Source organism: Arachis hypogaea, chromosome 20 (genome assembly GCF_003086295.3).
Source record: "Arachis hypogaea cultivar Tifrunner chromosome 20, arahy.Tifrunner.gnm2.J5K5, whole genome shotgun sequence".
Classification (NCBI taxonomy): domain Eukaryota; kingdom Viridiplantae; phylum Streptophyta; class Magnoliopsida; order Fabales; family Fabaceae; genus Arachis; species Arachis hypogaea.
This window is the reverse complement of record NC_092055.1, coordinates 32188390-32205400: the sequence shown is the minus strand read 5'-3', so window position 1 is coordinate 32205400 and position 17011 is coordinate 32188390.

The following is a 17011-nucleotide window of genomic DNA, read 5'->3' as shown; positions in this document are numbered from 1 at the left end:
AACTCGGTTTGCGAAGATAAACCAGCCAGAGCATAAAAGTATATACATACATATATATAAGAGAATCCCAAAATGACCCAAAACAGAAAACGACAACCTGTTTCTCCGAGTCAAACCCTAAGAGGGACGAACATAAAATACAAGGTGGAGAATCTATATACATACATAAATATAATAAAAAATATGACCCTGAGTCCCAAAAGTTCTTTACTTCATCAGCGTCTTCCAAAATACAGAGTGGTGCTTCTCAACCTGCATTTGAAAAATAATAATATTGTTTGGGATAAGAATCGGGGGTTCTTAGTATGGTTAAGGTGCCCACATATATAATAAATATGGTCCTGGAAAAGCCAGAGGCAATCCTAGAACGCCGACACTCAGATTATAATTCTTAAGGAACTAAAACAGAAACCATAAGCAGGGGTAGATATCTAAGGTTCTTAAGGTTCTAACTCAATCCTAACTTAGTCTCTCAAAGTACAATCCACTCACTGTCTTATTCAACTCTAACCCTTACCACTGACCCAACCAGTCACGGCCTATGGCCCAAATCAAACTGGCTCGGTCTCCGACCCAAATAAACTTAACCCGGCCTCTGGCCCATTTTAAATCAAATCAACATTATCACCTGTCCACACCAAGATACTCAAAACAGAAAGACAATCACAAACACAAGCAAATACAAGGCAAACACATTTAAAGAACAGTTACAGCAAGTATCACAGTTATCAGTTAAACAGAATTTATCAGATAGGCAAACCCAAAGCAATTATGCACACCCAAATAAAGCAAACAAATGCAACATGATGCATGCCTGTTTTACTGGCCGTGAGCTCACGTGTCGGTTAAATTGCCAGAATCCGACACATCTGGTAGCTAACCCAGACATCTGTCTCTAGGTTGCGCATCTCCAGGAGGATCATAAACGAAAGAGAGTGTCTTTCCACATCAAAGGAGCGTGCCTTTCCACCTTCTCCTAGAGGATATACGAAGGAGAGTGTCTTTTCACATTGAAGGAGCATACCTTTCCACCTTGCAACTAGAGAAGAATGTGGGAGAAACAATACGAAGGAGAGTGCCTTTCCACTTTCCCCACACCCTCATCACGACAAGAGAGGGAACTTCTGTCCTCAACTTGCCACCCGAATACATTTTCAAGTTAACGAGCAAGCAGGATCGCACCCAAATCTTACCCTCTCGACCATTCCGGCCACACACACATCTCGACCATTCTGGCCACACACACACCTCGACCATTTTGGCCACATACAGTCATCCCCAAACTCATCATTAACATCTCAGTTTAGTTACTCTAGACCTTCCTTTACTTCTAAGTAACCTTGCTTTCCATAGCCTAATCGCAACACTACACTTAAAACTAATCTTTAGGGGTTAAAAGAATGAAAATAGAAGTTTAGAGGTTCAAATTTGAGCTTTAAAACACAAAATCCATTTTTGCTGAAACAGGGGCCACGCGTACGCATGCAAACCAGGCAGTAGCTACCATATGCGAATGGATGGTATGCGTACGCAAGAATCCTGTGTCATGCGTACGCATGGGCGTACGTTTTGTTAAAATTTTTACTTAAGTCTGAAATCTGCAGATTAATCATTTTAAACCCAAAACTTCCATCGTGTAAACTCCGCTAAATTAGTAAATAATTAGTCAATAAATTAAATTTTAATAAGGAAAAATTAGAAATGTAAATCTTATATTAAATTAGGATAGAGCTCATTAAAACGAGAATTTTGACACTAATTTCAAAGAATTTGACCCAAGATTAGGCCGAACGGGCCGAACTGGTCGAACCAGGCCCAAACCACACTAACCCATTAATGAGCTTCAACTCATCACATCTCCCTTCATTTCCTTATTTACGTTCCAAGGCTGAAGGAAGAAGAAGGTGAGGAGCAAACCCTTGCCTTGATTTCAAACTACCATAACTTCTTGCTACGAGCTCCAATCGCCGCACCGTTTGTAGCCACGTGTCCACCGTATCGAGTTCTATGATTTTATCAGATCAATTTCATAGGTAAGCTTCAATCTTACCCCATTTTCTCTACCATTTGAATTTTGAAAATTGGTAAAAACCCATGTTGAGATTTTGTTTAATTTGGTACTCTATGTTCAATTTAGCTTGTGGAGCTTGACAAATTTAGTTCGTTTAGTCCGTGGACACGGTAAGGATTCTGAACCCTATGTATTTCTTGTTTTGATTATGTTGGATATTGAGTTGTTGGGTATATGTATGTATATATATGTGTTAGGTGTATGAATGCATGATATAGAGTCCTTGGAATCATTGGAAGCTTGATTTGAGAGCTTGGTGGGTGTTAGAGTTGAATTTTGGTGATTGAAGCCTTGCCCTTTTTTGCCTAAGTGGGTTGCCTTGGTTAATACGTGAAAATTGGCCAAGGTATGGTTTAGGGTGCGTATTTAATATGTAATGTTCTAGGAAAACTTAGGCTAGGTGACCATAGAATAGGTTGGAACATATGTGTATATTTATTGCTTAGTGCTCTTGATAAGAAGTATGTTTTGGTTTTGGGGCTTGTTGACTTAATGATAATTGACGAATTGATGATTAATGACTTGAGGACATGAATATATAAGTCTTGAATTGGTGAATTATGATTTTGTTGGTGTATTTAGGAAGTGTATGTATGATGTTGTTGATTTGGGGTATGGTATATTATGGAGATTGTTGTGGTGTTGAGGAAGAGGTGCTTGTTAATGATTTGCAGGTTTGGTATTGAATTGAGAGTGGCTTTTAATGAAAATGAGGTTTGAAGTTTTTGTGAAATTTGGTTTTTGGACAAATTTTGGCGAAGCATAACTTGACTTCCAGACCCCTAAATGATCTCAAACTTGTTTTATATAAAAATTAGATTCGTGAAGTTTAGGCCGTTTGAAGAACGGATGAAAAATATTTTAAGACGTAAAAGTTATGCGTGCTGAAAGTTTGGGGTTAAAAATAAAATTTTACAGCTTTTCATACCTTAGCAAAATTTTTGGAAAAATGTACGCTTACGCATACGCGTAGCCCACGTGTACGCGTGACCCGGTATTTGCGTACGTGCCCCGTTGCTCACGACGCGACCAACCTTTACGGGTTGGGATTCACGCGTACGCGAGCAGTAAGTTTGCGTACGCGAGTGTAGGTTCTTCATGTCCATGCGTACGCGTGGTATGCGTGACCAGGGATTTGCGTACGTGTCCAGTCGCTCGCGACGCGACCTACCCTTCTGGGCTAGGATCCACGTGTACGCGAGCAGGGGTATGCGTGCGCGAGCAAGCCTTTCTGCACGCCCACGCATACGCGTGGCCCCTGTTTCAACAAAAGAATGGATTTTTGTGTTTTTAAGTCAAATTTCAAGCATCTAAACCTCGATTTTCACTCTTTTAGCTTCGGATCATAGTAGTTACTCTAGAAGTAAGTTGAAGCTAGGAAATAGAGGTAACTTGGGGATGAAGTAAAGGTTAAAAGTGATGAGTTATATGAGGAGAATGCGTATGTATTACGGCTATATAAAGCCATGGCTATGATGAATGATTATGCAATGAATACGAATGGTTATGAATATTATGTGGCTTATGAATTTAATGTTATCTGAGATACGAGTTCCCTAGGTACAGAATCGTTACTTGCCACCACGTGTTCCAGATTGAAACTTGATACTCTGTTGACCCTACGTCGTAAGGGTGACTAGGCACGTATAAATTCTCGGGAATGGATATTGATAAACCCATATTTTATGATATATTTTGTGCTTAATTTGAGTGATTTATTCAATCTTTCACCCACTTATTCATATTAATTACATGGTTTTACTTCTCCTTCCTTTTTATGTGATGTATGTGAAAAACATGTTTCCTGTGCTTTAAAATTAATTATTTTAATTACCTTTATTTCCATTCGATGCCGTGATTAGTGTGTTGAGTAGTTTCAGATCTTCTAAGGCAGGAATGACTCAAAGGATGGAAAGGAAACATACAAAAATGGAAGGAAAGCACAAAACGGAGTCCTTGAAGAAACTGGCATCCACGCGATCGCATGGACGACGCGATCGCATGCCAAGCGCGAAGAAGTGGCGACGCGGCCGCATGACTGACGTGACTGCGCGCCTTAAGCAAAACACATATGACGCGGCCGCATGACTGACGCGACCGCGTGACCCACGCGGACGCGTGACAAAGGCCACGCACCAGAAATTGCAGAAAACGCTCATAGCGAATTCTGAAGCCCTTTTTGGCCCAAATCCAAGTTCAGAAGGCATAGACCAGAGGTTATGAAGTGGGGGAATGCATCCATCCAGGGGGAGCTCGCCAATTTTTACTTTCCATGAATTAGAATTAGTTTTGAGGGAGGCTCTCTCCTCTCTCTTTAGGATTAGGATTTAGATTTAGGATTTTTATTCGCTTTCAGGATTATCTCTTTTGATCAGGTTCAATATTCCTTTTATTTACTTTTGCAAGTCACTTTATGAATCCTTTCATGTTACAGATTACTCTTTTATTGATGTTATTTGAGATAGTTCAATTTAATATTGATTTCTTTTATTTATGCTATTGTTGCTTTTACTCTGAAGACATTTTTATTCCAGTAGATTTACTTCTCCTTTTGATTTTGGTTAAGAAATCAGTAACTCAGGAGTTGTCAAACTCAAACATGATTGATAATTGTTATCTTGTTAATTGAATTGAACTTCAATAATCCCAATCTTTTCTTAGGAAATAAATAGGATCCGAAGATCAAACCAATTAATCCCTTGACCTTCCTTTATATTAGTAAAGGCTAACGAAGTGGAATTAAGATTCAATTATTATCATCATTGATAAGGATAGCCAGGATAGGACCTCTAATTTCTCATACCTTGCCAAAAGTTTATTTTACAGTTATTTATTTATTTTTAATTGTCATTTAAATTATTTGTCATATTCATTCCTCATTCTTGAAACCCCAAATCTACAATCTCCATAACCAATAATAAGAACGTACTTCCCTGCAGTTCCTTGAGAAGACGACCCGAGGTTTGAATACTTCGGTTATCAATTTATTTAAGGGGTTTGTTACTTGTGACAACCAAAACGTTTGTACGAAGGGATTTTTGTTGGTTTAGAAACTATATCTATAACGCGACTGTTTTATTAAAATTCTTTACTGGCAAGAATCCTAACGTCAAAATGGCGCCGTTGCCGGGGAACTGCTAACGTGTGCCTTATTATTGGTTATTGTAAATATTTTTCTTTTACTTGTTTATTTATTTCTGTTTTTTTTTTTTAATTTTATTTGCTACTATGAACTCTCACCCCTCTCGCTTTGAGTTTGGTTCTAACTTTGTTGAAGGAAATAGAAGTTACAGCAGGAATATGCATCAAGGTCAAACCAATCAAGGATGGATGGAGCCAAGAGGATCTAATCGACCCTTCAGGCAACAACACCCTCCAAGATATCATGGACAACGACCATTCTACAATGCATACCCAGCTGATAGATATGGTGGACAACCTTGTGACTACTAACAAGCCCCACCCCGTGCCTATAGACCAACCTCTCAACATAACCTCGAACCACCACACTCCCAAGCTTCTCTTCACCATTCACCACCGTATGATCCTTTCCTACCCCAGTTCCAATCCAATCACCCCCAAGCACCACCACTTCCCTATGTTTCATGTCCAAATTCATCACCCTGAGAATCAGAGGTTCGCCTCAAGGCAACAGTAAATAAACTTCAAACAACCATTCGACAACTGTAGCAAGCAGTAATTCAATTAGCTTCTAGACGCTCGAACATTCAAGGACCAACCACAACCTCATGTGGACAATCTAACGAAGAGCGTAGCATGAAGGAAACACTAGAAACTCCAGTGGACAAGACAGAGCATGAATTCATACTAGAACAAGTGGAAGAAGCTGTCATTGTACAAGAAGAATAGTTGGTTGAAGATCTAGGAGATGCTGAACCTCCATAAGAATCCAGAGTTGAGGAGAACTCCGTCGAGGACGTCACAGTTGATGCTAAGGAGGATAGAGCACAATCCCCAAGGCAAGTCGTTTATGAAGAACTAGACGGAATAACCCAGGACTCATATTCCCTTGATGATGATAGTCACAAGTCAAGTTCTCTTAGTAATGAACTTGCATCCGCAAGTGAATTCTCTGAGATCAAAGAATCTTCCCCAAGTGAATACGAAGATGATGCGGAGGTAGATTTCTCTCAACCTCCAATCTATGACTCAAGTGATGAGGAAGACATAGAAGACTTTGACCAGGACACAAATGTATTTGAAGATTCTTGCAAAGAAGTGGAGGAATTCACAGAAGAGTACAAGGGAGTAGAACTTACAGAACCACCAGAAATACCTACCCCAAGGCCATTACCACCCAATACAAGTTTCAAGTGGGTACAATCCTTAACCTTTAACTTTACTTTTTCACTTGAATACGGTTTGCTTAAAACAGATGGCCAGCTTAGAGCTCTTTGCGGCTTTAAGAGTAAGAGGAAAATGGCTCGCACTCAGAGCTGGTGCACAAGGTTCAATAATGCTCCACGCTTCAAATTGAAGTGCACGGATTGGTATTTGAGTGATTTATTCAATCCTTCACCCATATTTTATGATATATTTTGTGCTTAATTTGAGTGATTTATTCAATCCTTCACCCACTTATTCATATTAATTGCATGGTTTTACTTCTCCTTCCTTATTATGTGATGTATGTGAAAAACATGTTTCCTATGCTTTAAAATTAATTATTTTAATTACCTTTATTTCCATTCGATGCCGTGATTAGTGTGTTGAGTAGTTTCAGATCTTCTAAGGCAGGAATGACTCAAAGGATGGAAAGGAAACATACAAAAATGGAAGGAAAGCACAAAACGGAGTCCTTGAAGAAACTGGCATCCACGCAATCGCATGGACGACGCGATCGCATGCCAAGCGCGAAGAAGCGGCGACGCGGCCGCATGACTGACGCGACCGCGTGACGAGAAAAGCTCCGAATGACGCGACCGCGTGACCCACGCGGACGCGTGACAGAGGCCACGCACCAGAAATTGCAGAAAACGCTCATAGCGAATTCTGGAGCCTTTTTTGGCCCAAATCCAAGTCCAGAAGGCATAGACCAGAGGTTATGAAGTGGGGGAATGCATCCATTCAGGGGGAGATCGCCAATTTTTACTTTCCATGAATTAGAATTAGTTTTGAGGGAGGCTCTCTCCTCTCTCTTTAGGATTAGGATTTAGATTTAGGATTTTTATTCGCTTTCAGGATTATCTCTTTTGATCAGGTTCAATATTCCTTTTATTTACTTTTACAAGTCGCTTTATGAATCCTTTCATGTTACAGATTACTCTTTTATTAATGTTATTTGAGGTATTTCAGTTTAATATTGATTTTTTTTATTTATGCTATTGTTGCTTTTACTCTGAAGACATTTTTATTCAAGTAGATTTACTTCTCCTTTTGATTTTGGTTAAGAAATCAGTAACTCAGGAGTTGTCAAACTCAAACATGATTGATAATTGTTATCTTGTTAATTTAATTGAACTTCAATAATCCCAATCTTTTCTTAGGAAATAAATAGGATCCGAAGATCAAACCAATTAATCCCTTGACCTTCCTTTATATTAGTAAAGGCTAACGAAGTGGAATTAAGATTCAATTATTATCATCATTGATAAGGATAGCCAGGATAGGACCTCTAATTTCTCATACCGTACCAAAAGTTTGCTTTACAGTTATTTATCTATTTTTAATTGCCATTTAATTTACTCGTCATTAAATTACTTGTTCCTCGTTCTTAAAACCCCAATTCTACAATCTTCATAACCAATAATAAGAACATACTTCCCTGCAGTTCCTTGAGAAGACGACCCGAGGTTTAAATACTCGGTTATCAATTTTAAAAGGGGTTTGTTACTTGTGACAACCAAAACGTTTGTACGAAGGGATTTTTGTTGGTTTAGAAACTATATCTACAACGCGACTGTTTTATTAAAATTCTTTATTAGCAAGAATCCTAACGTCAGATATCTCCCATTGAGTAAATTTTATATGAATGTATGAATGAAATGAGAAAGCTATGCATAGACTTATGGGGATGCGTGACGAGGGACAGTCCAAGGGTTTCGGACTTGTCAGGTTAGCTTGATAACCGATAGATGAGCTTCATCAGCCATAGGACAGGCATACATCATGTGCATTCTATTTGTGTTGTCTGCTATGCATTGCTTGAGATTGCCTAACTGAATATATATTATGCTAATTGTTATACTTGTTACTTGCACTACCTGCCTTCTACTTGTGCTTGAACTTGTCTATTTGTTTGTCTTTGCTAAATCATTAGTGATGGAGGAGCAGAGAAAAGCTGGACAGGTTTAGTGTTAGAGTTAGGTTTAAGTTGAGTTTGGAATTCCTTAGAACACCTACCCCTTTGTGGTTTCTGTTTAGTAACACAGATATTTATAATCTGAGTGTTGGCGTTCTAGGATTGCCTCTGGCATTCCCAAGACCTTATATATTATGTGCGTGGCACCTTTACCATGCTGAGAACCTTCGGTTCTCACCCCATACTGTGTTGTTGTTTTCAGATGCAGGTCGAGAGGCACCTCGCTAGGCGTCTAGAGTTTTGAAGCGGAGTGGTTCCTGGGTTCTTTTGTTATTCAGTTTATGTATATATGTACTTAGCTTTCTCTCTAAGAAACTTGTTTATTTTGTCCCTCTTAGAGGTTTAAGGAGAGTTAAGGTTTTCTCTTTGTGTTTTTGGGTATTTTGGGATACGTATATATGTATGTAAATATTCTCCGGCCAGCCTTGACTTCGCAGGCTGAGTTAGGAGCTAGTTATTTTGTATCCTTGACTCTTTATTCTCTCTTTTTGTTTAATTACACCTATGATCGTTAAGTTTCTTAGCCCGCAAGTAATTTCGCTTCCTGAGCGTTACGCTTTTTATTTTGCGATCTTGTTTTACCTATTTTTCAAGGCTCCTCGTATATTACTCTCTTTCAGATACTATCATGTATATATTTTGCTTTAGAGCTCGTAATACCACACCACATCTATTTTACGGCTTAAGTGTAAAGCTTTATGTGGTAGGGTGTTACACGTCACGCATAACTTTTTTGTCTTAAAACATTTTTCATTTGTTCTTCGAACGACATAAACTTCACGGACCCAAATTTCATATGAAATAGGTTTGAAATTATTTGGGGGTTCGGAAGCCAAGTTATGGCTTACCGAAGTTCGACCAAAAATCAACTTTACACAAAAACCTTCAAACCTTTATTTTCATTAATTCACCATTCAATATCAATCCTTTTATACTCAAAATTAGTTCCAACACTTGAAATATCACAACACAGCTCTACACCCTTCTATCATCCATCACACCTCGATTCTAAACAATTCCCATGCATAACTTTATAATTATATCAAGAAGACCACCAACCATCCATCATCTATACACATTCATTATCCTCAATTTATCAATCATCATTAAATCATTATTTAACATTCAAATTTCCATTCTCAACATTAAACAACAAACCCACACTCAACTTGGTTCGTAATTATCAACACATGCTCAACATATATCATCAATTCAAGTCACAATTACTAAATATTCAACACCCTTAATCATTCCAACCTTTATCTCCACTATCAAACAACAATCAACCCCCAACTAAATTCACAATTATTCTCAAGGCACTAAACAATTTAACATACACATACATTCATTCGTATCTTATAGTCAACTAGCCTAAGTTTTCACAAAATATTATATATTATATATGAGAAACCAAAACCATACCTTGACCGATTTCCCATAAAACCTGGAATGTCACGATTTGTCACCGTTCACAACATCCAAGTTCCAGAGTCTCACCAAACGGGTCTTGGGCTCCCCAAAGTCTAATACCAAGTCTCTAACACCACCAATTTGTTTCCAAAGTACACAATCCAAACTAACTTCATAAAATAACACTAAAATTATCATAGGATTCACTAATTAGATAACTTGAAAAGAATTAAACATTCCTTACCTTACCAACGCAAAATTGGAACAAAACCTAGCAAATCCACAAAGCTAACTCTTAAACACCAAAATTCAATAAACTCTCAACATCTAATCTCAACAAATTTCGAAATTGAGATGAGAAGATTTGGGTAAGAAGATTTGTATAAAATTCCGAGACGAACGCGTGGGCGCTGACAGCTCATCAATCGGAGCTCCAGATCAAAAGTTATTAAGAATTGAAATTACACCAAGGGTTAGGTTTTCATGGATGTCTTCTTCCCCCTTGGCCAAATGCTTCAGCGTGTTTTGCTGAAGGAAGGAGGAAAGAAGGCTGCCTTTAAGTGTGCTTGGATGAATTGAGTTGGGCTTTGGCCTAATACAGGCCCGATTCGTTCGGTTCGGTCTGTTTGGTCCAATTTTGTGCTAAATTTTTTAAAATTAGTGTCAAAATTCTTATTTTAATTATTTCTACCTCACTAAATCATAAAATTCTATTTTCTAATTTATTTGATTAATAATTAATTTATTAACTAGTTATTCACAAATTACTCGGAGTTTACAATAAATATATTGAATTAATTAAATTTTTACAAAAAATTATATACCTAAAATTATTTTATTTTCTCAAAAATCTTTTGAACATACAATAGTTTAATGAGAGGTTGACTATTGAGAATTGAATATAATATTTTTAAATTTGTATTTTCAATAAAAAGATGTACTTAATTCTATCCATCCTAAATAATTCTATATTCACTATTACTTATCCATCTAAATATTCTAACATTGATAGAATATTATTTTTAGATACAAAAAATTTAAAATATATTTATTCTATTTCAAAAATCAATATTCATATTTAACTTAGGATTTCAAAAAATATGACAAAAAATATTATATTTTTTAGTTAAAAAAGTAAAATATCTATAAATATATTTTTGAGCTTTAGCTTTATATTTTTTAAAAAAAATTGGCAAATTAATGGAATCAAATCATATTTCTATAACATATATAAGAATGTATATTATACATAAATAAAAAAATTTAGGTGTAATAAGAACAAATACATAAATTAAAGTTAAATTTAGAAAAATAAGAACCAATAAAATATTGAAGAAAAGAAATATAAATAGAAGAGAAATAAAATTATTAGACGAAAGAGAAATAATTTAATAAATTTTACGTGTATATAGAAGAGGAATAAAAAGAATATATACAGTATTTGTTTAATTTAGCAAGATTTATGAGAATAAACACATAGAATAATAATAATAATAATAATAATAATAATAATAATAATAATAATAATAATAATAATAATAATAATAATAATAAAAACAAACTAAATATCTAAATTAATATAAAAAATAAAAAGTAATAAAATAATAATAATCCATCATAATCTTAATCTTTTAATATAATTAATTAATAACAATATAATTAATCCACCATAATCTTAATTTAATTTTTTAATATAATTAATTCTAGTTAAGTAATCAAATAAATTGAATATAAATATGTCTAATCTAATCGTATAAAGAAATAGTAGATTTTTTATAATTAAACATATTATATATATATATAGAAAATAAAACATTACTTTAAAATGAGATTATTATTATTAATGACATATAAATATTAAAATTATATTAATGCATTAATTAAAATACATCATTAGAATAAAAAGTTACAAAAATTAAAATAACTGAAATTTATTAACTTTAATTAGTTAAATTAGCATAAAATAAGAAAGAGATGATTAATTAGATTAAATAAATTAAAAAAATATTACTGAGCAAAGCAAATGTCACAATAATTATATTACTAATTGAAAAAAATTAATTCAATCAATTCAAATTTTTATTTAAAATAGACAATTAAAGATCACCAATGAATAAAAATGAATGTGATATAATAAAGAATAATTTTGATAGTATAAATAATTAAATTAAATTATTATATACCATTTTTACTTTTTACCTTATTATAATTTAAGTTAACATGAATGGTAAAAAGCTAATTTTAAATAGCCTCCATTTGTATTTTACAGCATAATTAAAGCACAATTCATAATTTTTTATTTTGTGATTAATCAACATTTTTTAAATTTTTTGGTTAAGTTTTCTGTATTTTATGATTGATAATTTTTTTTTACAAAACACAAATTTGTGATGAATTATTACAAACATAATTAATAAGAAAATCAAGAAAAAAATTATAAAAGAATCAAATAAAAGATAAAAAATAGAGTAAAAATTTATTTTAAAACTAAAAATTTGTCAATTGTGCTAGAAATCTAAAAATTTGTATCTTATTATATAATTAATTTTGTTACTCACTTCAACTTATTATCCTTTTGTATCCAAAAAATTATATAATATCACACTTATTTCAAAAAATATAAAACTCTTCAAATACACGGTATAATGTATAATTTAAGAACAATAAGATAAAAATATGTAGAATTTTATAATAGTATTTGAAATTTTCAATGACGATAATACAAAGAGTTTAAATCTACCAAATGAATTCTAGATCTCAATTCAATAGTTACCCTTTGTACATCTTATTTAAATTTAAATTTAAAAATTTAATTTGTATCTTCTTTTTTTCTCCTAATATAAATTATTTTTGACAAAAAATAGAAAAAAATCTATTAGACCAAAAAAATATTTTATCAAAGAATTATTATAAGAAGATTTATAATTAGAGAAGAAAATAATAAAAGAATTAAAAATAATAAAGAAAAAAATGAATCTCATATTAAAGAATGTTAGAAAAGAAATAATAAAATTCATATTAATAATAATAATGCTGAGGAATGATGTTACTGTTTTAAACTTTTAGCTTCCGCCTTTGGGCATCGTTTTTTTCTTTCTTTGATTTTTTTATTTAAATTATCAAGTCATAAAAAAATAAAGAACAATTCAACAAAATGAAAACAGCAAGATCAATAGTAACTATACAAATCAAAATACATAGGAGAAAAATAAAATATTATATGATAGAATTAACATGAGTATATTTCATCATTAAATAAACAAAGTTAACGCAAAACAAAATTACATTTAAAGAGAGAAAAAAAAGAAAGAGTTAAAATATCCATAGTGATAAAAATGATTATTTTTACAATTTTATTCTGTCATGTTTATATATATATATATATATATATAGAAGACTATAAAACAATGAACTTCTAACTAAATTAAATTGTATTTATTATTATTAGAAAGGGTAAGGAGAGCAGTAAAAAAAATATTTGTGTGTATTCAAGTTGTGTAAAATGATTCAATATAGAAGGATATTTATAGGTGTCAAGAGAATTGAAATAATAAAGACGTAATATCCTATAATAAATATTCACATATGTTAAATGCTGCTAATTGATCAAAAAAGATGGCGAACTGCTGGAAAACTGCTGAAAAGTGACAAAGTGCGAAGAGATGACAAACTATCGAAAGGTGACGAAAAACATATGGTATCTCCATAAGAATAAGTAAGTAGTGGATGAGCTAATTGGTAAGGTAAGAAAAGCATGAAAGCATTGACAAAAGAGAAAGGAAAAAAATGGCACGGAAGAAAAGTATGAAAGTATGGTGATTTCACCAGAAGAAAATCAACTTATCCTCCTCAAGGAGGATACCATGGCTCGGATACCTGATAAACTACTATTTTATGATTTATTTTGTACTGAATTGAGTGGATTTTATCACTTATTCTCACACTTATCCATAGAAATTGCATTTTTTAAGTTTCCTTCCTAATTTCGTGCTATGATTGAAAACATGCTTCTTTGGCCTTAAAATTGCTAATTTTCAATCCTCTTTTATTACTATCGATGTCGTCATATGTGCGTTAAGTGATTTCAGGTTTTCTAGGGCATGAATGTCTTAGAGGATGGAAAGAAAGCATGTAAAAGTGGAAAGAACACAAGAATTTGAAGTTTTGAGAAGCTGGCCTTGATGCGTACGCGTGACTAGGAATTCGTTCAGTGACGCGTACGCGTGGCTAACGCGTCCACGTGACGAGCGTCACGTGCTGTAATTAACAGAAAATGCTGGGGGCGATTTCTGGGATGCTTTTGACCCAGTTTTAGGCCCGAAAATAGAGATTAGAGGCTGGGAGTGGAGCAGAATAAAAAAAAATCATTCAATCACTTTTCATTCATTCACACTTTAGGTTTTAGATGTAGGTTTCTAGAGAGAGAGGCTCTCTCCTCTCTCTAGGTTTTAGGGTTTTTAGTCTTATTTCTTCTTAGATTCAGATTTTCTCCTTGCTTTAATTTAGTTTTCCTTTACTCTTGTTTGTTCTAGCATCTTACTTCTTTTAGTTTATTTGTTATTGCTTCCGTTTGTTTACTTCATTGTTGATGCACTCTTGCTCCTTTTGATTTAGATTAATGCAATTTATATTTTTATGTTATTATTCTTTCTTTAATTATTGGTTATTGTTGTCTTGCAATTGGGTATCTTAGATTTTATTATCTCTTATTAATTCTATACTTTTATTTTGTGCCTTCCAAGTGTTTGATAAAATGCTTGGGTAGATTTTAAATTAGATTTTTATGTTCTTGACTTGGATTGATTAATTAGAGACTCTTGAATTGTCAAAGTTTCTTGTTAAATGGTAATTGAAGATTGCCGGTTAGCTTGAACTTCACCAAATCTAGTCTCTCACTATGAGTTGACTAGAACTTGTGAACTCAAGTTGATTGTATACACTTGACCTTCCTCCATTGGTTAGAGGTTAACTAAGTGAAGGCAATTCACATTTACCATCACAATTGACAATGATAATGAGGATAGGACTTCAAATTCTCAATCCTTGCTAGGAGCTTTCTTAGTTATTAGTTTATTTTTCTCGCAATCTATATTTTCTTGTTCCTTATTTCAAAAACCTTAAAAATATACTTTTCCATAACCAATAATAAACTACACTTCCCTAAAATTCCTTGAGAGACAACCCGAGATTTAAATACTTTGGTTAATTTTATAGGGTTTGTATTTGTGACAAACAATCTAAACGTTGATTAAGGTTTAATTGTCGGTTTAGAACTATACTTGCAACGCGATATTTTTGTAAAAATCTTTACCGATATTTTTGCTCTGTCAAGTTTTTGGCGCCGTTGCCGGGTGATAACCACTATTTTATGGTTTATCTTGTGTTCAATTGAATGGTTTCATCAAGTTTTCACCCACTTATTCATACTAATTGCATGATTTTATAATCCCTTTCTAATATTGTTTTATGATTGAAAACTTGCTTCCTTGAGATCTTTAATTAGTATATTTTAATTTTTCTTTATACCATTCGATGCCGTGATCCGTGTGTTAAGTGTTTCAGGCTTCATAGGGCAGGAATGGCTTAGAGAATGGAGAGGAAGCTTGCAAAAATGGAAGGAACACAAGAAACTAAGGAGATGACCAGCGAACACTGACACGCGCGCATGGCTCACGCGAGCGCGCGGATTGGAGTCTGCACGAATGACGCGAACGCGTGGACGACGCGTACGCATGACAAAGAAAATCACTGAATGACACGAACGCGTGGACGACGCGTACACGTGACCTGCGCGATCTGCAGAATTAACAGAAAACGCTGGGGGCGATTTCGGGCTGCGTTTTGACCCAGTTTTCGGCCTAGAAACACAGAATAAAGCCAAGGAACATGCAGAGACTCAACACACATCTTAGACATAATAGACATACAGTTTTAGATATATTAGGATAGTGTTAGGTTTCTAGATCTGAATTTAGAGAGGATTACTTTCCCTCTAGGTTCACTTTATATTTATTGTTTCATGCTGTTGGATATTGAAGAGTCATTACCTCCGTTGAAGACATTATTCTAGTTTGTTTACTTTGTCCCTTATTCTTCCATATCCTTATTTACTTTATTTAGAGTTCTAATTGGATTATTTTCATGGATTATTGATAAAGAGGATTACTTTTATTTTTGATTAATTTTATTTAATTCATTATGTCTTCTTCTTATATTTTTCTAAGTATTATATTCATGTCAATGGAGTAGATTTCCCAAACTTGACATGGGGGTTGATTAGGAGGAGACACTTGAGTTGGAAGGATTAAGTGTTGGTTAAATTGGAAGTTGTTGGCTAGTTCTGTATTTACTAACGCTAGACCTTCCCAAGGAAGAGGACTAGGATTTGCGAATAAGGATTAGCTCAATCACTTGACTTTCCTTTATTTAGTAAGGGTTAACTAAGTGAAAACAACAACCTTTTTGATACTACACTTAAGAGATCCCAACAAGGATAGAACTTCCAATTAATCATTCCCCCAGTCAAGGCTTTTTATTAAAATATTAATAATCATTCTTAGTTTTATTGCTTTAATTTATAATTATTTAAATTGCTCATTATCCAAACTTAAACTCTTTCGAAAATTCCTGATTAATAAGTTAGCACCCTTTCCTGCAACTCGTTGGGAGACGACCTGGGACTCATACTCCCAGTATTTTTAATTCTAAATTTCGTGACAACTTTTCTAAATTGACAAGGCGGATCTTAGCTGGTTAAGAACTATACTCTCAACGCATTCTCTATTTTGTTTTCTTAATTAGCCGACTTCTGCCCTCACGCCACCGGAGAATTGTAAATGTGTGCCTTATTGTTGGTTATTGTGAATATTGTGAATATGTTTACTTTTTGTTTCTTTGTTAGTTTTTGGCTAGTTTTAGGAGTTTATTTTCATTAGTTTTTGTTGGTATTTGTTTCATTTTCTCTCGCTATCATGAATTCTCACCCCTTTGGCTATGAGTGTGGTTACAATTATGTTGTAGAAAGTAGAGATTACAATGAAGGCTTGCATCAAGGATGGGACAATCAAAGATGGGAGGTGCCACAAGGATTTGATCAACCCTTTTGGCAACAACCTCCTCCAATGTACTATGAACAACAACCATTCCATGATGCATACCAAGACAATGGTTATGGTGGACCTCTTTGTGACAATCAACAACCACCACCA